At 46.9% G+C, this 26751-nt stretch overlaps 1 protein-coding gene across 8 annotated transcripts in view; it reads right to left on the bottom strand.

Annotated features, from left to right (window-relative positions):
* The window catches only part of STAT2 (signal transducer and activator of transcription 2), a 574746-nt gene extending 552669 nt beyond the window's left edge, over window positions 1-22077 (bottom strand). For 5 of the 8 annotated variants that reach the window (XM_085600903.1, XM_085600898.1, XM_085600897.1 and 2 more), the window contains exon 1: window positions 21932-22067. The gene's annotated coding sequence lies outside the window, so the exon portion shown is untranslated. Of the gene's footprint in view, window positions 1-21660 lie in introns of all 8 variants that reach the window. The other 3 variants (XM_085600900.1, XM_085600899.1, XM_085600902.1) reach the window with 3 other exon arrangements.
* Between the last annotated feature and the right edge of the window lie 4674 nt (window positions 22078-26751).

Raw genomic sequence — 26751 nt, 5'->3', positions numbered from 1 at the left:
GCCCAACAACCCATAAGCAATTTCTTCACAATGCTTAGAATCCCTATATTTATTTAGAATTTCTTCAATTGCTCCCACGGTGTGTCCCGATTCACTAAGTCAAAGGCAGCCTTAGAACAGACAGCAGCAGTATACATTGCCCACCATCTCAATCGATTTCTCGCCTATAGACCATAAGCTAAAGTAATGATTGATAGTCGAAGGACCTTTCTTAAAGCCCCCCTGCTCTACCAGTATAAATTTCATAATGCTTACGTGCTGGACTAAATAGTTTAATTTTAAATGTAAAGAACACTTTGAGGCTCACGTCAGAGAGGCTAATAAGCCTATACTTTGTGGGGTGTTTGAGGTCCCCTTTTTAGGTCTCGCCTGAGCCAGCGCTTTAGCGCTGCTCTGGCGAGAGCTATAGAAAGCGGGTTTTGGTAGTGCAAACTAGTGCTTTTCGGGCCGCCAACTACAGTGCATGTGCGCCGGGCGCGCGCACCATTTGTCAGCCTGCTGATCACTTTCGCGGCCGCTTTGATGTTCTCAATGACCCGCGCGGCCACTGAGAACATCAAAGCGGCCGCGAAAGTGATCACCATTTGCCAGCCCCTCACTTATCCCACTTCCTGCTTGTTTTTTTGGGCTTACACTCTCCATGCCCTCTGGCTCCTTCGTGCTGCTTTAACCCTTCCCTCTGCTTGTGCTTCCTATCTCCTCCCACTCCTGCTGTTATTTCTTTTTTTTTAAAAAGTCATTTTACTGAGCGCCAACGCGAACTGAAGGTATCGGAGCGCTTGCCTCTCATCTACTCCTTTTCTACGTTTTTCTATCCCCTCTGAGCCTCTTTTCACCTTTTTTCACTCTTGCCTTTCGTTCGCTTTTTCGCCCTTTGTGCATCTCCTCTTTCACCAGTTGTTGTGCCGGTTTCTGTGCCTTCTTAGCTATCTGCGCCTCTTTCCTCCATTCAGGCCTTCGGTCGTGCTCCCGACATCTCCCAACACATTTTCCCGCCTCCTTCCTTCTTATGCTCAGAGTTGTGCTCAGTATTTTGACCTCTATTTGCATGTCGCTCGTATTTTTTCCTCAGTAGCCCAATTTTGGGTAGACCATCTTCTTTCAGACATTCCATCGTACTTTTAAACAGCCCCAACTGCAACTGCCTCACATTCCCTTTCAATTTGTCCAAATTCACAACTAAAAAAGCCGATACTTTTCATTAGGATTAAATGCGACCGAGCTTAAAATACTGTAAAAGTTTAGCAAAGGAGAGACACGCTGCCTTTTTATGCGACACAAAGCGCCTGCGAATAGAAAAACAGCGCCTCCTTCTCTCGTTTACTAAACTGCTACAGTATTTTATTCTACATCGTGTTTGTGGTTTATTAAAAAGTATGTACTTAATTATTCAGAATTTGATGTTTATCGCTGCATTTATGCGAATTAAAAGGTTGTGTCTTTTACAATTGTTTTTAGGAGCATCTGAAAAGTTGTGTCTTTTCTTTCAAATTTATGTTTTGAAATTGAAAATACTGTGTTTATAGGTATACTGTTCAAATAATGTGCTTGTCTATGTATCCAACGTTTGCAATAAAAAAAAATAGATAAGAACTAAAACAAGCGCTGCCTTTTAGATGCTCTAAACGCACATTTTCCACCAAAACACGACTATTTACTCTGTAGAAACTAAAATATTTGTAAAACACACCAGACGTGGTTTTGTAGCTACATCAAACTTATTTGCAGCTGGTAAACTAGGGTCATATCTCTAGGGAAGCTTCCCATCCTGTAATTTCGGACAATTCCCTGAAGGGATACATTGCCAAACAAGAGCCATATGCAGCTCACGAGAGTGATAGCAATCTTTATAGCTATGCGTGTAGTTTCACAACACAACCAGAAAGTATTTAGCGGTCATCCAGCCACCCCCCCCCCGCCCCCTCCCATCCCCCTTGTCGCATCCTTCTCACTTCCAATACAATAAGATCTCACTCAGCCTTTCCGAACAGCTTGCATGCTGGCAGCGTCTCTCTTCCCCGATCAGAAACAATTTATGCAAACAATGTGCCTACACACTCGCTTTCCAACCTCCAAAAAGCCTTTATATGAGAAACAAATAGGATGCACAGTTCCATGTAGTTATATCAAACCATCTCAACAGAATACAACATTATCAATATAAATCCATAGAAATAAAGTCAAAACCACGTGTCTTTAAATGCCACACAACCATACCACAAATAAAACAAGCATTTGCAATGCAATAGGTCTCGCAGTTACACGAGTTAAAGCTATTGGCATTGTAAATGACAATGCCAATAGGTATTGTTATTTGCAATGTCAATAGCTCAAACTCGCGTAAATGCGAGACCTAATGCATTGCAAATGCTTGTTACAAAATGATGTTATCGCAACTTTCGGGCATAGTGCCAGTGGTTATCACTATTCTAAATAGTTTAAGAAAAAGTGATGCCCATCAGTCGCTTTCGGCCTTAATGTTCACTGTGGGCAAATTGTCAAGGCCAGCTCCTCTGGTAAGTTTATGCAGTAATCATCTCTTTGACCGTTATACTCTTTAAAAAATCCTCATAAAATGTATACTCTACTGTGAGATGATCATTATACCCTTTACTATATCTCTGTTCCAGAATTTTTTTTTTCCCCCGGGTGGTGAGAGGCAAGATTGCCGCTGCCCGCGTCCCAAGCAGTGGGACATCAGCAGGGCAGCATTCTAGTGGCCGCCCGTCGGAGCCTTCCCCCCCCCTTGCTGCCTCGCGCGCGAGGCCTACGCCCACTTGGGAAAACCCCCTATCGCGTGGAGCTGGGGGGGCGCGGCTGACTCCCTACTTAGTGGGCTCTCTCGCCCAGTTCCTCCTCTGTCTCCTGCGCGCCGCACCCAGCCTGGACACGCGTTCTCCCACCCTTTCCTCTTACCCCGCGTGTCAGGCTCAGCGCGTTATTGGAATGTTAATTTTTCTTTTTTGCGTTGCAGGCGGAGTTACAGGGCGATCTGGATGCAGACTGGTACAGTAAGGGTACCTCTGCGACAGGCGGTACAGTAAGGGTACCCTTGTCCGGCACAGTAAGGGTGCCCGAGCCAAGGTCCAGGAGCCGAAGGGGGTTCTGGGAAGACCGCGACGGCGCCCCGTTAGTCCTTCGGGCGGTTGGGGGGCCTGACCAACCGGGGGTGGCCACAACACGCTCCGCCCCTGTCGGAAGGGGCGGGAGTAGGAGGCAGATCACGTGACCCAGTGGATGATCTGCAGATATTTATGTGCCACACTGCCGGGCATCGACCCACCGTGTGTGCTGGCTCACCAGGCGGGCGGGCAGCAAGGGGCTGCCTGCCCTGGATCGCCCGTAAGATAACCCAATTTTATTATCATACTGTGTTGTATGAAATAAACCTGCAGCAGTTCTTCACCCACAAATAAAGTGTCAGTGTAATCTTTGGGTGATGTCTGTGTATGCGTGTTGACTGAAGCGGATGACGGTGTGGTCACTAGGCAGACGCGTGAGTGTTGTTGGAAGCCGCCTTTCCCTACCACTGTAATATGATAGTAGCCTGAGAAAGGGAAGAAGAGAAGCATGCTGTAATCTCCGGGCCACGGATTTAAAAACTCACCTAATCCAAATCTGCAACTTTGGGTGCGAGGCTGATGAGGCTGCTCACGCAGGCCGCTTCACTGACAACACAGGCTCTGAGAGCGTTCCTTTCAGCGGCGATAGCGATACATTGTATCCAAAGGTTTGACCGTATTCACCGCGGGGAAACGCTACACTGACACAGCAGCCGCTGATATGCCACCGAAAGGGAAACCACTGGGTAAAGACTCCAGCTCGACTGGAGGAGTCAAAGACTCATCCCTGAAACGACGCGCTGCAGCGGAGGGAAAAAAACCTTAATCTCAGTCTGGACATTCAACAGGTCAGCCTGAGCAAGGACGGTTCGCCTAAGGAGAAACCAGAGGAGAATGAAGCAGGAGACAGAAAGGGTTACCAAACCCAAAGTGCCAACTGTACCTGTAATGTTCGCTGGGAAAGGGCTCTCAACCTTATCAGGGGAGAAGAACTTAACCAAAGGTAAAAGCATCGGTAATTTAAATTCAAAAATGTTTAAGGATAGCTCTAAAAATAAAACTGCAATGGGCAGGATGTCTAACAATATGCCTGCTAGTATAGCTAAGACTTGTCCAGAGGCAGTAGATTTAAATGGATCGGCTGCTGAACTTGCCATCATTTCTAGCAAGTCTGAAACCATGCAACAGGGCTGCGATGAAGAGGCGCCGTATGAGGAGAGTATTTCACAGCAAGGGGCTAGCAATAACATCTTGCTAGTTATAAAAGATCCTTTGTGTACACCTGCGTCAAAGGGGAGTCACAGATTGTTTACCCAGGCAGACGGCAATCCTGTAGCGACACGAGACTGCGAAAAATTGTATTCACAGACAGACAAATCAGAGTTATCCTACAACAGCGGCAAGGATAGAACAGATGAAAACTCTGAGGAAGACAGTGGCAGCCCTTTCATGAAACCTGACACTCAGAAACGTCTCCCAATCCGCATAAAGAAGAAGAGTACAAGGGGATCAGATAAAAATAAGGGCTTCACGTCAGACTACAGTCAGTAAAGCCAGCTTAAATGGAATAACTCTGCTTCCCAGCTTGAGGGAGGAATGGAGAATGAGCTCGGAGTCCGAACCGAAACTTCCGCAAATCTAGGTGAAATTAGTAACACTACAGGGGCCCAGGCTTTGCAACCTACGATGAAATTAATATACGCAACACTGAAACAAATACAGACAGAGGCCTGTCAGGAACATAAGAGGCCCCATTTGGCAACCAAAAAATTACAGGGCACAGTGCAGAAAGTGAACAAGGCCTGCACAGAAATTTCAGAACGCACTACGGCGCTAGAAGAGCGCATAGTGCAATTACAGGCCAGTGTGGAAACTTCGGACAAGCAGTCCACCTCTAACGAGAGCAGAATGACCGACATCCTTTGGAAGCTGGAGGATTTCGAAAATAGACAATAGAAAATAGACAAAAAAGTGCAAAACTACTAGAGATTCTTATATGTGTCACTCCTAAATGTATGTGTAAATATTATACATCATGATAAATGTATTTGTCATGTATTTTACCCAAGAAAAACACTTACTACAGTAAAAATATGATCAGAATACTTGTTTATCTAATTAACAACCCTTAATTATGATTTATCGACCTTTATTTGCCAGACACAGGCTACCAAAAACATGCCCAATCCAAGATGGCCGCCGTTAACACCCTCCATGGAGGGTTCGATTCCTGATTAATCAAGGGGTTTCTGGTTTTTACAAAAATATGAGGTAAATGTTAGGAGTAGTATTTTGATTATTAAGAAATATTTTTCACACCTATAGTGAGCCTCATAACCAAATAGTTACAATTTGGGAATTACAAATCCCAACAAAATGGCGCGCGCATTGTGCCAAAATCAAGTTTTCAAACCATACACGCACTAGTCTTTTAACAACAATGCCAACATGACCTGGCGATTTACAGAATATAAAAACAGCACCGAGGCAGAGACACGCTAATATGCGGTCGAGCCTAGGACTTACAGGTCACACTGACGGAGGGATGCCGAAAACAGTAAGTTTTACCTCGTTTTCTCTCCTAACAGGAACCCGATTTGGTGGTTATTTAAAACAGATCCAGCAGAGAGAAAATACTCTAATCCTAACGTGATTGGTGTTTCTTCCACTTTTCTCTCCTCATTTTTAGGGTCCTACAGGCCCCTCCACCCAGACAGACCATGGGGCATATAGTGCTACCATATAAGTATGTTGATATGTCTATATGTTTGTACAACGTTACATGTTGAGTGTGTGTTTACTGTCACAAAGCTTGTCCACGAAGAGGAGTGTTTTTAAAAGGTGGCGATTTTTAAAAGGTGGTGTTTTGTAACCAGTTCCGTTTTCTCTAGACTGGAGATTTGTGTGATAACATGAAAACAAGCACTACTAACTGTTCCTTCTTAATAACATTAGATCACTTTCTTATTTTATTTTGAAAGGCACTGACAAGATGAGCGTGCCAAAACGCGAATACCAGCACCTGCCCATTGAGGCAGGATGAATTTTTCTAACCTGCATTTCTTTTTCTCTAATACAGATAATACGTGTTCATCAATAACCGTATGTATATAACCAAATGCACTCAATAGGCGCACGTTATTAGTCTAATTTTTCACCTTAATTTAGGTGTCTGCACGGAGTGGTACACGTGGGGCTGGATGCCATGCTGTCCTGAAGAAGAGGTTAGGGGATACCTCGAAACATGTTGACAAAATAATAGGCAATATAACCACAAAACAGTTATATTTTTCCTGTTATTAACCCCTTTTTATCTTACCAGCTAGGAGTAGGAATAAATTGTTAACTCACTTGTTAGGTATTTTTAACTAACACAAACACCACTCCCCCAACACTGCACAACACATAGTTTCACACAAAAAAGTGCTCCTAGGTAAATCTCGCAAGTTGTAGCACGCCCCAAGCAGTAGATGCTTGGGATGGCCCCAATGATGAAGCATGTCACCTAGGGGCAACCCTGGGTGAGTGAGGGGACTCTAGAAAAGCATTTTTCTTTTCTAATTTTTCTTTTCTAAATTGTTGAGGCTCACCAATTTGATGAACCCACTGTCTGTTGACTTAGGCTAGTTTCTCATGATCCATTATTTATGGATCAATTGAGTGGATTTCGAAAATAGACAGCGACGGAACAATCTTCGCCTACTTGATATTGCAAAAAAGCAGAGGGTGATGACATTCGTGGCTTTGAACTGAAGCTCCTCAAGGAGGCTTTACCAGAATTGGCTCATTGGAACTGGGAAGCCGAGGTTCAAAGGGTACAACGATATCCCTTGATGCTTATAAAAAAGCCAGGACAAGACGAAAAACCCAGAGCTATCCTAATATTTTTTGGTAACTTTCTCCTTCAACAATCCATATTCGAAAAGGCCAGGCCTGATGCAAGGAGGATCGTAGCTGGACATTCTTTCTTTGTTCGGCCCGACTTTTGTCATGCCACAGTGGAGAGGAGATGGAGGCTCCGTTCGCTAATCACACCATTTCAGAAGCTGGGCTGTGAAGTTTTTGTAATGAACCCTGCCAGAGTCAAAGTTATATGCAAGGGCACAACCAGGAGTATTCTCATCAGAGATTCAAGCCCAGGAGTACCTACAAGAGCTCTCTAAGCGATAAATTAGGATTTGAGTTGTGAAAGGGCAGAAAAATCTCTAAATCTCTTTCCCTTTTTTTTTTTTTGGCCTTTGGTAGGAGGCGGCTAGGGGCACAACCACATGCAGGAGGCATCACAAGGGTCCATGGGCCTTTTTTGCTTTTTTTAAAGGGGGGGGGGGGGGAGCCGAAACCACAGGGAGGCAGGGAAGAATTTTTACACAGTAATGAACACTTGATATTTTGATTTGGTATAACTCGGTTTGTGCTGCTATATGCTTTGGAATCTTTGTTTTTCCTTTTTTCTTTTTTTCAATGAGGAAAATTAGAATAGCATCCATTAATATATGTGGGCTGAATGACCACCAAAAAAGGAGGAGGATTAGTCTCGATATTCAATTTTTAAAGGCAGATATTTTATGCCTCCAAGAGACTCATATTGAAGGCTGTAGGAAATGGCTTTTAGAGATGACTGGGTACCAACTTATTGCAAACACGACACAAGAAACTCGGACTAAAGAGGTGGCGATATTGGCCCGAAAGGGTATGGGCAGTTTTCCTCGCTCACTTGTAGACAAGATGGGAAGATGGGTTATTTTGCAAGTATGTATTGATAACAAAATGTTTACTCTCTGTTCAGTGTACGGTTCAGTGTTGGATGACCCTGCGCTTTTTGATTGGTTAAAGGCTGAGCTTGTGGGGTGGTCTCTTTCTTTGATCTTCTGCTGGGATTTAAATATTAATATGAGCTATCAAGCTGCCACCCATAAGGTTTTGTACCAAGGCCGGAAACCTAAAGTTTTAAAATCATTGTCACAACTTAAAATATTGCACGGGTTAGAGGATGTATGAGCGGCACAAAAGGGGAATGATCCTGGTTTTACATATTTTTCTGCACCACACCAAGTTCATGCAAGACTGGATTATTTTCTAGTGTTGCATGAACTTCTACAAGGCAGCATAATAAGTAAATTCCCCAAAGTAATGTCAGATCACAACCCTTTGGTGACCGAGCTTGATATCCGGTATCCATCCTTACAGACACGTGGACATTTAATAGGGCCATATTAAGTGAAGAGGGGTATATACAGCAAATGGTGGAATGGGTCCCTAGGTTTATTGAAGAGAACCAAGGGAGTGCTAATTTAGGTATCGTCTGGGACACACTAAAAGCAGGGGTCAGAGGAGAAACTACCAGGTATGGCTGGGAGGCGCAAAGACAGGATAAAACCCTGCTGCGATCCTTGTATGAGGAATTGGGCAAGGCTGAGGCCAAACAGATAGAGGTATTGTCCGCAGGAGCAGACTCGGGGACAGCTCAGTTAAAGATTCTATTGCAGATCTGCCATTACGGAAATTTCACTTGAGAACGCGGCCGGTAAATATTTGGCCTGGAGGAGCACGGTATATGAGAACAGCGAGGAAGTGGGGCATCTTTTAGCTGTGCGCTCAAGGGAGAAAACGGTACAAACTCGGATCAGGGAAATTAGGGATCCTGATGTTGGTACGGTAAGCGAGACCAATGCTATCCTCATTGCATTTCAAAAATGTTATCAAAGTTTATACACGGAAGAGGTTGGGAGCCAAGAAATTGAGGACTATTTATTGGGGCTAACTTTGGATCAGCTATCGACTGAGGAGAGAGATATATTAAGTGAGCCAATCACTATAGATGAACTAACTGAAGCTATAGATTACCTTCAATCCGGTAAAGCTGTGGGCACCGATTTAATTCCAGGGGAGTTTCGGCACTTATGATGCTGGAGGTATTCCAAAGAGCACAATTAGATCTATCCGCCCGGATTCCTGGAGAAATGCTAACATTATAGTCTTCCCAAAAAAAGGTAAATCAGTTAAGGAATTGGGATCATACCGGCCAATTACGCTGGTTAACAGTGACGTTAAAATATACTCTAAAATTCTGGCTAATAGGTTAGCTGCAGTCATTGAAAAGCTAGTTTCCCCTTTTCAACACGTGTTTGTACCTGGAAGGGGCACGACGGAGCATATCCGACGTATAATCACACTTTTTAATTATACAAAGGTTTCAGGAGACCCTATAGTGGCAATACTTCTTGACACTGAAAAAGCTTTTGATAGGGTCTCCTGGCCCTTTTTATAGGCAATTATGGAAACGCAAGGTCTGGGTAAGGGTTTTATCGGTGCTATTAGATGTATGTACCAGGAACCTGTGGCTAGGATCGCATGGATGGGTGCTACATCTGATGTAATTAAAATCACTCGCGGTACGGGGCGTGGCTTAACAGGCCAGTATGGCGGACGTGTGTTAAGCGAGCTCCGTCCAGCCCGCTATTAATCCTGCATGTATCCTGTTCGCCCCGACACCTAATCGAGTCTGGAGGAGTCTCTGCGGCGTGGGTCCACCATAGCTACCACCTGATGTGAGCTGCCTGCGTGAATGCAGGTTTTTGCCGGAGCGATCGCGCAAAGAGGGCGGCGCGGCCTACCTGCTGAGGAGGAGCCGGGGTGTTGCGTGATTCTGCCTGGTGGTGTCGGGTGTCCCGTTCGATCTCACCCGCGGGCGGAGTTGGCTGCTAGAGGGGCCTGTGACCCGGCTGCCATGAGGAGACGCTGGTGTAGGGAAAACCAGAGAGCAGACGGCGGCCGGATCGGGCCGCGTGAGTGAGAAGGGGCGCAGCGCGGCCGGAGTGGCGGCAATGCCCTAGACTTCAGTCGGGCAGAGCGCACTTCGGCGGTGGAGCCCCGTGCAACGGAACCAGCGGTAACGGGAGCCGGATTTGTATTCTTTTTTCACCCCCCCTGATTGGGACCGCAGCCCGGGATCGGCACCAAATCGAGCCGCGGTGGGGCTGCCAAACAAGTGCGGATTGGTCCTGAGCCCTCTTCCTCCTCACCTATACGAAGCGCTGGTAGTGGCGGCCGGCACGACATTGGCCCTCTGCATGTGTGGGTGGTGGAGTGTTTAGGAGGCCCTGGAAGCACAGTTGAGCGGCAGGGTTATAGGATAAATAATTGACACCCTGTACATACGTCTTGAAATGTATATCAAGTTATTGTATTATTAGAAGTATATGCTGGATGTCTAAATAAAGATTTAATTTTTTTTTTTAATAATTTTTTTCCAATTCGTTTCATGCAATTTTATTTTTTGTTTAAATCGATTTTGTGCCTTTTCCATCTTGAACTAGCTTCCAAAATGTCGATGTTTGGAGACTGAATCAGTTTAAACACTTTTTGCCATTTTTCCATGTGGAATTCCCTTTTTTTCTGCTTAATTAGTGATGTATATTCTTGCTTAATCCTAGTTATCCCCCCTCTTCTGGAAGCTATCTAAGGGCCCTTCTTTCGCAATCTCATTTTTCTGTTTACTTTTTAGGTCTCGCCAAGGCAGCACATGCACTGTCTCTATTTGGCATGCTGTAGCGAAGATATGGGCTTCACTTTTTTTTCACTTTGATAGCTTTATTTCGGTCAATGACCATAAAAGCACAGATAAAATATGTACATACAGAATAAAACATAAATATTAATACATACAAGTAAAAAGTTATTAAACAGAGTTATCAAAGTTGAGATTTACACATTAATGGTTCAGTTAATAAAAGTGAACCTCCTTCGCCACATGTTGTGCAAGAAACGGGAAACAGTGAATACGATAGGGGGCGAAGTGTCATAACGCAATATCCTACATGCTTGTGCGCATTGTTTTAGGCCTAGATTTCTACATAATGGTACAAGCCATGATCTACGAATTTCTTTATAGGCAGGGCAGAAGAATAAGATATGAACTAAATCTTCTTTGGTTGTGTTGCAGGCCGGGCAAAGCCCCTCACTTCTTCTTGGCCATTTGCAAGTAAAGTCCCCGATTGGGAGGCAGCCGTGCCTTAACTGAGTATATAATTTTTTGGCAAGCGGGGGCTGAATTTGATCTAAGAATTCCTCCCTGCTGGGTGCCATCTTGACTTGCAAAAATTCTGTGGTCAACCTACCCATAGTCTGTGAGCGGTACAGCAGAGTTAGCCTGTGCTGCTTTAGTAGCACTAGCAACTCCTTCTTCTGTACCGCTAAACAGCTCACCCATGGAGAGTCCCAGAGTTGAGGCAGACCTATCTGGTATATTAATGCTTTAAGGTGAGATAGCCAGGGTATACTTTTAGCCTTCAGTTGGTCCCAAATAGCCAAGAATTCAGCTCTATAGTCATTGAGCTCGGGCGCTGTCCATAACCTTCTCCAGTATAGGAGGGGTCGGTTTGACAGAAATTCAGAAATGGGTTCCAGGTCTAGATCTAACCTCAAGGGGACGAGAGGTGTACTCTGGGGGAGCCCTAGCAAGTTTCTAACAAATGTGTGTTCAGCCTTTGATAGGGGTAATACACGGGTGTGGCCCCAGAGTTCTGCACCGTATGTAGCGGTAGGTCTTGCTTGAACCCTATACATTTCAAGGGCTGGAGACACTGGTTTAAATTGCGTTTTCCTGTGAAACTTGCTAATGCCACCAGCTACCTGTGTCAGCTTTAGGGCAGATTTGGTCACCTGGGGGCCCCAACCGAAATCTTCGGTCAGGGTAACACCCAGGTAAACAAATGTTCTGACCCTTTCGAGCGGAATGCTATTCAAAGATGGGCAGGGGCGGGTGCGCTTTGGTGGGCCGAAAATCATGTACTTTGTCTTATCTAAGTTCATTTCAAGTCCACGCAGAGCGCAGAATGTTACAAATCCATCCAGGACCCTCTGGATGCCCGTTGATGTCCGTGATAACAATAAAGTGTCGTCAGCGAACATCAAAGCGGGCACCCGTCCAGATGACAGGCGAGGGGCGTCATTATTCCTGACCGAGTCCAGGTCACCAACCAGGCCATTTATGTAGAGACTGAAGAGTGTAGGTGCCAAGGCGCAGCCCTGGCGAACTCCTCTGGTGACGGGGAAGGGGTCGGATAAATCGCCATTCTTCCCACAGCGTACCTGGGCATAGTTCCCTTTATGGAACCGCTTTAGGAGCTCTAGTAAATATGGGGGGAGCTTTAGATCTTCCAATACCCTCCATAGCTTTTCCCTGGGCACGAGGTCGAAAGCGGCCCGTAGGTCAACAAATACCAGGTATAAGCTACAACCCTCCAGTATTACGGTCTTCCAATACATAACCTGCAACCTAAAAAGTTGGTCCAGAGTCGAAATCCCGGCTCTGAACCCGGCCTGCAGGGTGGTTAGTATTTTGCTTTCATCTGCCCATTCTAGGATTCTGTCCAAAATGATCCGACCCATAAGTTTCTGTGAGGTGTCCAAGAGGCTTATCGGTCTATAGTTTGAGGGCACCAAGGGGGAACCTTTTTTAAATATAGGGACAATTTCGGCCCCGGCCCATGTATCTGGGATGTTAGCTCCCTCGAGTACTGCATTGAACAGTGCCGCTAAATAGGGTGCCCAGATCCTAGGTTGGGAGTGGAAGAGGTCGCCAGGGACTTTGTCAAGGCCGGGTGCTTTATTATGAGGCTGCCTGGCGATGGCATGCTCTACTTCCTTGATTGATATTCTAACAATGCTTTCTGAAGCTACCCTGACTCTGGCATCTACGGGGTCCAGGGATTCCACAGGTATCATGGGTCTTTGCGTACTGGGGTCACTCTGGCAATCCAAGTTTGTTAATGTACCAGTGAAGCCTTCCAGATGAGGTGTCCTCTCGCCAAGGGGGGAGCTGTATAGGGTCGCAAAATGGGCTTCCCACACTGCGGGCGCAATGTTTGGGAGAAAAGATTCCGCACTATTTCCCCTGGTGTTATTCACTAGGGCCCAAAAAAGTTTGGCGTCCTTGAGGTTCAGGGCATTCTTCAATTTTCCCCATATATCCTCTTCCCAGTCCAGCCGGCTCCTACGTAATTCCTCCTTGTATGCCTTCCTAAAGGTTCTGATATCTGCCTTATTTTTTGACTTAATTGCCATTAAAAGTTCCCTGCGTAATCTCCTGCAGTCCGTATTATACCAAGGATGGGTGTTTGGTATATGTTTCTTAGCACGGATTACAGGATGGAAAACATCCGCCAGTGCCACAACTAGTTGTTTATGAGTGCACAGTATTTGCGCGTGCTCTTTGCCTTCGGCCATCTGAGCTATAAATGGCGTGGCCAGTTCATAGATTTTGGCAAGTTGTTGGGGTGACTGTGCCAATTGGGGCCATTTCACCCGCCTTCTGTTATTGGTTAGTACGAGGGGGTGAGTTGCTAGAGCAGGATTAATCGCAGTATTTTTCAAGCCAAAAGACCCTGGCTTCAGAGTAAGGATCAGTGCATTGTGGTCACTGTCCTGTCTATTCTCGATTCTGAAATCCAGCAGCTTGTCCCAGTTTTTAGCCTCAATCATTACATAGTCAATGATGGAGGCTTTGCTGGATCTGTTGAATGTTCCAGCTGCTGGGCGATCGGATTCCAATCTACCATTGCATGCCCGCAGAGACATTGCAAGGGAGAAGGATTTTATTTGTAGTGCCAAGGGTGTCCAGGCTCTCACTGGTGCAATATCAAGAGTAGGGATGTGCCACAGCTCATCAACTTCGTCCTGTTCACCCAACTCGGCTTCTCCCAGCGGTTCGAACTGGCAGTTAAAGTCCCCTCCAATCACTAGGGCAAAAGAGGGATCAAGCCCTAGAATAAATGAGGCCAGGTCGCTAATTACGGGTGATTCTTTTCCGCTTTTTGTAGGTCGAGTATACATTTATTATTGCCACTGGGGGGTTACCTAAGGGTTTTAAAAGGACGCACTGGAAGTCCAGGGATTTTGTTGGTACTTGAGTGGCCTGGACTCCCAGGTGTGTGGCTATCCAGATTGATAGTCCACCAGAAGGCCGACCTTTTCCTGCAAATGATGCCAAGGTGTCGTAAGTGGCAAAGGTTGTACAGGCGCTGTTTTCAAGTGCCCAGGTCTCCTGCATAAGGCAGATGTCGAATTTGGCCATAAATCCTGCCCACTCCGGGGGAAGGCAATTTATTTTTAATACCAGCTATGTTCCATGAGACCAAATGAATACAGTGTTTGTTCGGATCCTCAGAACCCATATTATCCTCGGTATTGGCATTGAATGCCCTTTCCTTAGGTCTTAGTTCAAGTGATAAAGTAGTTCTCAGATCTTCCGGCAGTATTTTCTCCACCCTTGTCTCTACCCGGGTAGAAATCTCAGCAATGGGATGGGAGTTTAGTTTTCCTTCTGGGATAAGTCAATCCACCTCCTCCAACACACTGAATCTATTCCAGTGCGATTGTATCGGGGGAGGAAAAGAACGGGTGAATCCGCATTCCCTATATAGCCCTCTATTTTCTAGGAGTGGCGGACGATAATGCCCTCTTCTTGTTGGTCTGACGCATTGCCAGGATAGTTCCAAACTGGGGACGGGGTAAAAGTGTGAGAGATGTACTGCAGATATTTGAGTGTTTTGTATATAGGTCTTAGAGCTGCATATATAATGCACAGCACTGGTATCCCTGAAATTTAAGATTATCACATCTCCTGCTATGGTCTTGGGGTTCCTCCCTATCCATTCCACTCTTCTAGCAAGAAGGATTTCGCCTGAAATATTATTTGGTAAGGGCATATTGGCCGTTAGCCATTGGATACATTTATTTTTGAGTTCATCATCCCTTTCTCTTTTCCCCTCAGTTAAGGGTGGCACTCCCACAAGTGCTACAACAAATGGCTGAGCTTCTGGGGGTAAGTTTATTGTTGGGAGCTGATAGGAACTCGTTCTCATTATAGTGTCATTTCCCATGGGTGTGGTGGTTTTAGGCCCCTGGCTCATTTCCTTCATCCTCGTCACAGTTTTATCTGATGTACCTGTCAAAATTGTTGTCGGACGGGCACTAGTATCTTGGTGGTCATTTTTTGATGGAACAAAGGTTAAGCTTGGTGTGTCTGTGGTTAAATCTATATTACTACTCTGTGTTGGAATTTTCTTGCTTCCGTCATTTAAATGGGAAGAGATTTTGGGTGGTTCAGCTTCCACGGTAATGGGTCCCATGTTTTTATGGGGATTGGCTATCCCTGTTTTGTCTCCCCCTTTAGCATTAATTGCAGAGATAAGTTTATCAATTTTTGACACTAATGGCTTTAATTGTGTTATTATTATCCTCTCTAGGGACGTTTGTAACTCCGTAACCATACTGGCAACCCAGCATGGTATCCCTGTGGTGGAGTCAAGGGAGCTATTAGAGGGGGTCACCAGATCATGGTTTGTATGGTTGAGTTTACCTGGCCTAGTGGTATTACATTTTTTCCTAGTTCTAGAGCAGGATTTTCGTATATCTAACTTATTCCCAGCAACAGCGGGCGGGATTAAAGTATTGGGCCTAGTGTGGGGCTGCTTGTCGTTCTCTACAGGCAGCTGGCTACAAGGCAAGTCTACATATGAAGATGACATGCATAAGCTGGCTCCCAGCATCTCATTCGTGGTAGTAGAAATGTTCATTTCCTGTGTTGGAATACATAGAGATGGAGTGATGGAGAGCCTTCTCTCAGTGTTCTCGATAGCGGTGGCCACAACCCCAATAGTCTGCTGGAGCATTTTGTCTATAGCAGTCAGGGTTGGTAAGGGCTGCGAGTCCGTGGTCTGCAATCTGGTATGTGACCGTGTGGCAGGAGATTTGGTGTTAGTCTTTTTCCCCCGTTTCATCATTTCACCCTGTGCTGTGAACTATTATTACAGCACCGGCTGGTGCCTGGTCTTATAGTAGCAGATAGTAAGCTTGGTCAAACAAAAATAGGGGGACTAATAATCACAGTGCAAAGCGTACGTGCCAATGCAGTATACTACTTCACAAGGGTCACGGCCTAGCAAACTTCAGAGTAGAGGTTATAATCCAGCAGAGAAAAATAGATCGTTAACAACGGTACTGACCAGGAGATATGGCCCGGCCCGGCCTCGTCCAGCCCCGGACGGCCACAGACGGCCCGCCCTTTGCCCGGGCTTAGCCCGGCGCTGCCCGCGCGCGGACCCGCGGGGCGGGGGCTCAGGTTGCTTTTAAGCGCCTCCGGGCGCGAGACTACAGGAGGCGGGTTCAAGTTCCGCTTCCCGTCCGCTGCAAAGGGTCCTGGGAAGGGTAGTCCCCCTCCGCACAGCGGCCGCGTTGAGAATGGCGGCGGCGGGAGGGAGACGACGAAGATGGCGGTACTGCACCCCGGGAGTCTGTCAGATGGAGAAGAGCGTGTTGGTCTCAGAAACAAGGTAGGATGTTGCCCGCTTTGTCAGGGGCTCAGGTTGCTTTTAAGCGCCTCCGGGCGCGAGACTACAGGAGGCGGGTTCAAGTTCCGCTTCCCGTCCGCTGCAAAGGGTCCTGGGAAGGGTAGTCCCCCTCCGCACAGCGGCCGCGTTGAGAATGGCGGCGGCGGGAGGGAGACGACGAAGATGGCGGTACTGCACCCCGGGAGTCTGTCAGATGGAGAAGAGCGTGTTGGTCTCAGAAACAAGGTAGGATGTTGCTTCAAAAATAGCCCATCTTTCTAACTGGTTCCTCTTGCTGTCCTTTAGAAATGCTGACTGTTCATTGGTGAATACTCTTAGTAGTCCCTCCTTTTGGAATTTTGTATCCTTCCATGACGACTGACGGTTACATGTGTTCTGACTCTTCAGGTTATTTATACTTTGAGAGCACTCTTTTTAGTTGCCCTGCCTCTTTGCTCGTTAAGTGTTCTGTTTACTTGTGCAATGAAACTTCGGTCCAACTCATTTGCTTGCCATCCCTTAATCTCACCGGGCCTCCCCCTCACCCCTCCCACAACACTGCTCACAGAATTTGGAATTGCCCATGAGAAAAGAGAAACAACTAGTGAGACTGTCCTGAGGACTTACAATGAGGAATTACCACTGGGAACAGAGACACAGCTGCAGCACTACCTAGAGGACTTAGAATGAGGAATTACCGTGGGACCAGAGTAGCAGAATGCAGCACTGCCTAGAGGACTTATAATGAGGAATTACCAACAGGACCAGAGAAGCAGCTGAAGCACTGTCAAGGGGACTAAGAATGAGGAGTTACCAATGGGACCAGAAAAGCAGGTAGCATGACTTAGAATGAGGAATTACCACTGGGAAGAGAGACACTGGTTAAAGAACTAATAATGAGGAATTACCACTGGGAACAGAGACGCAGCCAGCAGCACTGGCTTGAGGACTAAGTTTGAGGAATTACCACTGGGACCAGAGACACAGCTGCAGCAATGTCTAAAGGGCTTAGAAGGGAGGAATTATTGACAAGACAAAAGAAGCAGCTGCAGCACTGTATAGAGGATTTAGAATGTTGAATTACCGATAATTCCAGAGAAGCAGCTAGCAGCACAGTCTAGATGACTTAGAATGAGGAATTACCAATGGGAACAGAGACACAGCTGCAGCACTGCCTAGAAGACTTTGTATGAGGATTTACCTATGGGACCAGAGTAGCAGCTAGCAGCACTGCCTAGAGGACTTAGGATGTGGAATTACCGACAGGACCAGAGAAGCAGCTGCAGCACTGTCTAGAAGTCTTAGAATAAGGAATTACCACTGGGACCAGAGAAGCAGCAGCAGCTCTGTCTAGAGGACTAAGAATTAGGAATTACCATTGGGAACAGAGACAGAGTTGCCACATTTGTGACCTGATAAAAAAATCAAGATTTACATCCCTTTTCACAGAAACGGAGCTCTGAGCAAGTGAAATATAATTAATGCTAAAAACAAAAGATTAGGTCAAAGGGAGCAAGCAACTGCCCAACTCCATATTCAGTGACCCACACTCTGTAGCTCATAAGTGAAAGCTACGGTGCGAAGGGGAGAACATTCAAGGAAACGGTGGGTGGGAGGGGAAAGCAGTAACACTGTTTAGCTGCTCATGTTTGCAATATTTCCATAACATGAGGCAGGCAATCGGAAAAAATAGTGCACGAAACTAACTGAAATGGACAGAGGCAAAATGAGCCCTGTACCAGGGCCAATTGCTACAGGAGGAAACGACATACCAAGAGGGACAAATGGGTACGATTTACAATTTAAAAGTAAGGAATTTAGAAAGGCGCCTAGAACAACCAATGACAAGTGATGGGCAGGTTTGAAGCCCATGTACTGTGAATACACCATGCCTCGCAGAGCAGCAAATGCGTGTTGCAAGGGTCGACTAAATAACAGCAGAGGCTTTGTAACTCAGCAGATCTGTGTTCATCCTTCAGTGTTAGGGTTTCTGACGGAAGATTGGGCAGGGCACACAGTCACGTGTCTTGCGCCTTGTCTACAACCAATTTGAAAACACCAACAACCATGTTAAGGGCTATTCACCAACTCCTCTCCAATCTCTCTCTACACTGGAAAAGGTTGGGAATTTACTCTACCAAGGGCAGGAGCAAAACTATTTCTAGGGTGGGGGAAAATGGGGTGTAGGGAAAGTGACTATGAAATTGCTCAGTAATAGAAACATACGTGTTTATATTTCCTCCGTTGAAAATGGAGGTCACCAAAAGTTGCTAGGAGTAGTTTTCAGGCAAAATGTGAATTCACAGATGCCCGAAATCGGCCCCAGTGCCACAATATATATCTGCATGTTTATGTTTGTAATTTTCATCAAGCATCGGGACACGAATTTATTTTCAAGTTGCCCATAATATCGACGATAATGGTTTCTACAATGAGTTTCGTTTATTTATTTTAAGTAAAAAGTATTGGTATGCATCAAACACGTTTTACAAAGTAAATCCTCAGAAATAGAATCCAGAGTTGTACAAGTTTAGAAAAACATTTTTTTTTAATCAAATTGCACATTTTTTGTGTGCATTTTATTTTTAAAGCCATCATCACTTTTTGCTTTAAGACTTCTCTATGTATTTGCATATAATCATGAGCATACGTAGCCTCAAATAGTTACATTTTGCAGCACACGTAGCCTCAAATAGTTACATTTTGCAAAGATGTGTACATATTTTAATACTGGCATCACTGCTAGCAAAGCAAGCTCAGCTCACAGTTCATTGCATATCCGTACAACGCTTGCCCTAATAGTAAAGACTTTGCATTAACTGTATCTACAACTCTGAACAACTTATACATGATATCTTGCTTTGTTTGCAGACAATCCTCTTTCATAGACTAAAACTGTAAACTGGCAGCCAAAGAGTTGGCATGACAACGGTTGGGCCTACTTGCCCGCTAGAAAAACATGAAACATAAAACAGTAAACGTGAAAACTTGTCCTTAAAATCAAACAATATGTCCTTGGGGCAAAACATTGGACGGTCACACCCATGGGAGTGACTAAAGCACTCAGCACGACAACCCCCTTTCATACACCTTTTTATGTTTCATTCTCAATATCATATTCAGAGTTTTTCACAATCTAATTTTCAAAACAAACATTTTCCATTCCAATTATTCATAACATCTCTAACACTCATTTGTCTGAAATTTAAAAAAAAAAAAACATTGGCATAGCCAATAGGTCTCGCCTTTGGGACCTTATAAGTGTTTAGCCATGCAACAGTTGCATAACTAAACACTTATATGGTCCCAAAAGCGAGACCTATTGGGTATGCCAATGCTTGTTTTAACTGCTGCAATCTATTGAAGCCTCACGGAGAACATCAAAGCGACATCAAAGCGGCCGCGAAAGTGATCGCTATCAAACATCAAAGCGGCCATGAAAGTAATAAAGGTAAAGTGCGACGCGCGCGCCCGTGCACATGCACTGTAGGTCTAGGCTGGCCTGGTAGCACTGTTTGGAGCCCTCACAAAATGTCCCGCCAGACCAGCGCATGCGCTGGGTCAGGCGAGACCTAAAAATGTGCTAACAAACATTGTCATAGTCAATGGGCCTGGCTTGTATGTTTTAGGTCTTGCCTGACCCAGCGCATGCGCTGTTCTGGCGAGACATTTTGTGAGGGCTCCAAAAAGTGCTACCAGGCCAGCCTAGAGCCACAGTGCATGTGCGCCGGCGGGCGCTCGCGTCGCGCTTTACAGCGATTACTTTAACTTTCACGGCCGCTTTGATGTTTGATCGCGATCACTTTCGCGGCCGCAGGGCCGCTTTGATGTTCTCCGTGAGCCTTCAATAGATTGCAGCAGTTGCATTGGCATAGCCAATAGGTCTCGCTTTTGGGACCTTATAAGTGTTTAGTTATGCAACTGTTGCATGGCTAAACACTTCAAAGGTCCCAAAGGCGAGACCTATTGGCTATGCCAATGCTGGTTTCTAATGATGCTCTGTTGTGGTGTGATAGGTTTGGATGTACATACACATACAGTTGCACCCTTCTGCTTGTCAGGTGGCATACTGAGTCAGTGGTAATTGTAGTTCTAGGTCTGTGTAGTATAGCATTGTGTCTGTAGTTGTAGTTCACGTTTAAAGCTGTTAACTTAATTTCATAGTAATCAAGAAACTTGTTTTGAGTCTGAAAATTTGTCATTTTAAATTAATGACCAAACATCGGCCCTCGTGGTACCGAGAGCAAGTTTACAGGTAAGAGAGCGAGTTTTGTGGAACGTCATAACTATGAGACTACTACATAGTGTGTTGAGGGATTCGTGTTGGTTAGGTAGTGGCGAAATAGTGATCTGGTGTCTGCAAATACTGCCAGGACTCTGGGCATGGATAAGTTCACACTGGTAAACAACACCTGAATATAAGTTAGGCCACTTCTGCTCGCTCCCGCCCCCCCCCCTCCCCCGCCCAATCTGCATTAAATAATGACGCCTCCGCCCCCTTGGTAAAAGGGAGGTAATAGGGGGCCCATCTTCCTCCGTAAAGGTCGCTGGCGTTATCTAAACAGAGCAGACACTGTCCAAATCGGCTTTTATTTTATTTAATGCATTTTTATAAAGCGCGGACTTTACCCGAAGGTGTCAGAGCGCTGTACAATAGAATTATGCTGCTTCAACTCAGATACCAGCCCATTGCCGGCCTTACCAATCCTACCCTGATGCGCCAGGTCTTTCTTTCAATGTTGTAAATATACTCGATTCCATACACCATGCTTCTTGCAAATTATTGATTGTATTGATTTTTCGACAACCCTCCATTTAGAGACGCGCTTCATATAGTGTTTTCCATGCCACTCAAAACATTGCTGACACACTAGCACCACCAAAACTAATACCTTTTATTTACAACCCTAGAGAATGGAGAGGTTTGGCACGAAACCACCGTATAAAACAATGTCTGTAATAATGATTTGAGCAGAACAGATCACGATAGCAAGTTGACAATCAGGGTGGTACTTGGATAGAAAATAGGGTCGTGTACCAAAGTTGCCCCCAAAAGTGAATCACATAGCTGAAAAGTGGTCCACGTATGCAAAGCAGGCCAGTTTTAAGTGTGTAAAGGTGTTTGGAGAGTAATGGAAGACCGCATCAATGTGTGCCCGTCGCCGGCAAAGCTTGTAGTAATATAACAGAAATCAACAGTAAAAGACGGAAACACGACCCATAATAAGAGGCCTACAAACAGCCCAAAACGAGTCAATTGCACTTACATGTAATGCCTACACTTCGGGCACGACCAGATTGCTCTTTAGCCCAGGCGTATCCAGTTTACAATGAAAAATCGTGATTCCAAAAAGGTGGTGTAAACGTGCCCAAGGCTCTCACTGGCCTGCTCTTCAATGAGACAGAAAGCTATTATATGGCAAGCTTCCAATAACAGAAGTGGTGGGTGCACTCGTAAGTCACCCACATCCCGCAGAGAAGGCCATGTTAAACATATGGGCAAGGGTTTATCTCCTCACCACCGCAGGTCAGACTCACCCCCCTTTGTAGCTCCCCCTGTCGGTGGCACAGCTCACAGACAGACGACGTAGGCATCGGTGGTGAGACAGTCCGGGCGGAAGTCAGCAGAACCGCTTCATGCACTGCGAAGGCACGAGCGAAAGCAACAAAAAAAAATACTTGGTGACGTTCAACAGATCGGGTGGCTCGCGGTGGTGGCTTGCACCACCAAAGCTGCTGCAGGGTGGAGCAAAGATCTCAGTCGAAAACAAGCATTGCCATAGCCAATAGGTCTGGTCTGTAGAACCTTATAAGTAGGGACGTAGCTGGGGAGGATAGCAGGGGAGAGGGGTCACACCACCCTAACAAATGTATTTTTAGATAAATAGTTGAGTATTAGGAGGTCAGCCGGATTTCATCAGGAATTTTTACACAGACAAAAAACACACATACACTGTTTTCTAAGTCCTCAAAAATATTGGCTATTTTACAAAATATTGTGTTTTCGGTCTTAGTACTCCTACAAATCCACATTCCTCTCCCTTTCCACAGACCTTAGGCTTTTCTAATGCACCCTGCTTGATGTATAATGTATTTAAGCATTATATGCCAGTGGTATTCTTGGATAATCTGAAGTTCACCCCCAGTCTTACTGACCAAGCTACACCCCTGCTTATAATTGTTTAGCCGGAGCTATTGGCTTTGCCAATGTCTTTAAACGTTGTTACCTTATATAACCAAGAAGACATGTGCTACCCTATTAAAAAAAATAATTAACATAAAAATGTCTTCTAGTTTTTTGTCCTTGCAATGCTGGCAACTTCTTCCTGCCTGTTCTAATGCTTGTTTGTTATAGCTTTTTTTGTTATTGACAATTGACAGGGGGGACATAAACAAAAGGAGGGTGGAGGTTGGGAAATAGTAACTGAATTACAATACGAGCAGCGGAGGGTCACTAGGGGAGAATCAACAGATGTCAGATTCCGTGGACAGACTGGGGTGGTGCTGAGTGATGCTGAAGTCGTGGGGTGCAGGTGCGGAGGTGATGCTGAGGTGGTGCTGAGTGATGCAGTGGTGCAGAGTCATGTCGAGGTGGGGGTGTTGCACTGGTGCTCAGGTGGTGCTGAGTGATGCTGAGCTGCTGCTGAGGTGGGGCTGCGCTGGTGCTGAGGTGGAGCTGCAGTGGTGGTGGCACACTGATGGGGAGGGGGTGCTGTGGTGGTGCTGCGCTAATGCTGTGCTGGTGCTGAGTGATACTGAGGTGGTGCTGGGATGGTGGTGTGCTTGTGCGGAGGTGGTGCTCAGGTGGTGCTGCACAATACTGAAGAGGCCCTAAGTGATACTGAGGTGGTACTGACTGATGCTTTGGTAGTGCTGAGGTGGGGCTGCGCTGGTGCTGAGGTGATCCTGCACTGGTGCTGAGATTGTGCTGCGCTAATGCTGAAAAGGTGCTGCGTTGGTGCTCAGTTGCCGCTGAGGTGGCTCTGCGTTGGTGGTAGTGCACTGATGCAGAGGTGGTGCAGTGCTGATGCTGAGGTGGTGCTGACGAGAGGCTGCTCTGGTGGCGCTGAGTGATGCTGTGCTGGTGCTGAGTGATACTGTGGAGTCATGCTGAGGTGATGGTGCTGAGAGGGTGCTCAGCTGATGCTGAGCTGGTGCTTAGGTGGTGCTGAATGATGCTGAGTTGCTGCTGTGCTGAGGTGATACTGCGCTGATGCTGAGGCGAAGCTTCACTGGCGCTGAAGTGGGTCTGCGCTGGTAGAAATGCGCTGATGCAGAAGAGGTGATGCACTGATGATGAGTCGATGCTGTACTGGCGGTGGCGCACTGATGAGGAAAAGGTGGTGCTGAGCTGGTGTTCAGATGGTGCTGAGTAATGCTGAGTTGGTGCTGCGCTGCTGAAGAGGTGATGCTGCGCTGGTGCTGAGGTGGTGCTGAGCTAATGCTCAAGCGGTGCTGTGATGGTGATGAGATGCTGCTGAAGAGGTGCTGCACTGATGCTATGGTATTGCTGCACTGGTGCGATGGTGGTGCTGCAATGGTGGTGCTGCACTGATGTGGAGGTGGTGCTGCGCTGATGCTATGGTGGTGCCGCACTGGTGCGATGGTGGTGCTGTAATGGTGGTGGTGCACTGATGTGGAGGTGGTGGTGTGCTGATGTGGTGCTGTTGAGTGATGCTGCTGCACTGGTGGTAGTGCACGGAGGCGGTGCTGCGCTGATGTGGTGCAGTGTGATGCTGTGGTCGGACAGAGTGATGATGTGCTGTTGGTGATGTGGTGCTGCACTGATACTGAGTTGATGCTACACTGATGGTGGTGCACTGATGAGGAAGCGGTGCTGTGCGGATGTGGTCCTGTGGTGTTGCTGTGCTGAGGTGGTGTGCTTGGGCAGAGGTGTTGCTCAGGTGGTGCTGAGTGATGCTGAGGAGGTGCTGAGGGATGCTTTGGTGGTGCTGAGTGATGCTGAGTTGGTGCCGTATTGCTGCTGAAGTGGTGTTGCGCAAATGCTGGAGTGGTGCTGCGTTGCTGCTGAGGTGGCACTGTGCTGGTGCTGAGGTGGTGCTGTGCTGGTGCTGTGGTGGGTCTCTTCTGATGCTGAGTTTGTGCAGCGCTGGTGGTGATGCATTGATGAGAAGGTGGTGTTGTGATGATGCAGAGGTGGTGCTGTGGTGGTGTTTAGTGATGCTGAGGAGCTGGTGTGTTGGCGCTGAGTGATGTGGTGGTGCTGAGGTGGGAGTGTTTCACTGGTGCCCTGGTGGTGCCGAGTAATGCTGAGTTGGTGCTGTGCTGAGGTGATGCGGAGGTGGTGCTCCACTGGTGGTGAGGTGATGCACTGGTGAGGAGGTGGTACTGTGCTAGAGCCGAGGAGGTGCTGTTTGGGTGTGGAGTTGATGCGGAGGTGATGCTGCACTTGTGCTGAGGTGGTGCTGCACTAATGCTGAGGTGGTGCTGAGATGCTGCTGAAGTGGTGCTGCGCTGGTGCTATGGTGGTGCTGCGCTGGTGCTCAGGAGGTGCTGCACTGGTGGTGGTGCACTGATGTAGAGGTGGTACTGTGCACATGTGGTGCTATTGTGTGATGCTGAAGAGATGCGCTGATGCTGAAGAGATGCTGCACTGGTGCTGAAGTGGTGCTGTGTTGGTGCCGAAATGCTGCTGAGGTGGTGCCTTGCTGAGTTGGTGCTGCACTGGTGCTGAGTTGGTGCTAAACGGGTAATGGTGCACTGATGCTAAGGAGATGCTGAGGTGGTGCATTGTGATGCTGCGATGGTGCTGAATGATTCTGTGGTGGTGCTGAGTCATGCTGAGGTGGTGGTGCTGCACCGGTGCTCTCGTGGTGCTGAGCTGGAACTCAGGTGGTGCTGAGTGATGCTGAGTTGGTGCTGCACTAGTGATGAGGTGATGCACTGGTGCGGAGGTGGCACTACACTAGTGCTCAGATGGTGCTGAGGTGGCACTACACTAGTGCTGAGGTGGTGCTGCGCTAGTGGTGGTGCATTGATGCAGCAGTGGTGATGTTCTGATACTGCGCTGGTGGTGAATGATGCTATGGTGGTGCTGAGTGATGCTGAGGTAGGGGTGCTACACCAGTGCTCCGGTGGTGCTGAGCTGGTGCTAATGTGGCTGAGCTAGTGCTGAGGCGGTGCTGCACTGATGATGAAGTGATTCTGCATTAGTGTTGAGTTGGTGCTGAGGTGGGGCTCCTCTGGTGGTGGAGCACTGATGCAGCGGTGGTGCTGTGCTGATGCTGAGATGGTGCTTGCTGATGTTGAGGTGGTGCTGTGCTGGTGCTTCCGGTGCTTAGGTGGTGCTGCGCTGAGGCGGGGCTGCGCTGCTGGTGGTGCACTGATGAGGTGGTGCTGTGCTGATGCTGAGATGTGCTGATGCTGAGAGGGTGCTGCAGTGGTGACGGTGCTGAGGGATGCTGAAGTGGTGCAGAAGTGGTGCCCAGGTGGTGCTGAGTGATACTGAGGTTGTGCTGAGTGATGCTTTGGTGGTGCTCAGGTCATGCTTTGCTGGTGCTGAGGTCGTGCTGAGTGATGCTAAGTTGGTGGTGCTGCTCTAATGCTGAAGTGGTGCTGCGTTGGTGCTGAGTTGTAGCTGAGGTGGTGCTGGACTGGTGCAGAGTTGGTGCTGTGCTAATGCTGTGGTGAGGCTGTGCTGGTGCAGGGTTGGTGCTGCGCTGGTGGTGGTGATCTGATGCGGAAGGGGTGCTGTGCTGTATCTGAAGTGGCGCTAAGTGATGCTGTGATGACACTGAGTTATGCTGTGCTGCTGCTGAGGTGGTGATGCTACACTGATGCTGAGGTGGTGCTGTGCTTGTAGTGAGGTGGTGCTGCACTGGTGAAGACGTGGTGGAATGCTCGTTCTAAGGCGGAACTGCACTGCTGCTGAGGTGGATGTGTGCTGGGGCTGGGTGAGGCTCATGTAGTGCTGTGCTGGTGTTGTGATGGTGCGCAGGTGCTGTTGAGTGATGCTCAGGTGGTGCTGCTCAAGTGGTGATGAGCAAAGCGGACTGATGCTGAAGTGGTGCTGCCCTAATGCCGAGGTGGTGTTCCATTGTCTACTTGTAGGATATATTGTCCCGTAACCTCACATTACATGCTGCATTTGAAGAGCACTTGATATTGGTTGAAAGCACACAACTTAAAGCTGCTTCCATTTTCATAAAACAGAGCAACAGCATGATCACCTTTTTAATAGTATCCAAATAATCACACTGTCAAAAGCACAATGTAAATAGACTGATCCTACTGTCAGTTGTCTTCTTAAACTGCACTTCCATTAAGTAAGTGTATTAATTAAGGTTTGGCCATTTGAGCCAATGAAACCAAAAATGTTGTAGGATGAAAAACAACAT

This window comes from Triturus cristatus, chromosome 4_2 (genome assembly GCF_964204655.1).
Source record: "Triturus cristatus chromosome 4_2, aTriCri1.1, whole genome shotgun sequence".
Lineage (NCBI taxonomy): Eukaryota > Metazoa > Chordata > Amphibia > Caudata > Salamandridae > Triturus > Triturus cristatus.
The sequence above is the reverse complement of the archived record's forward strand: the minus strand, read 5'-3'. Positions and strand labels throughout refer to the sequence as shown.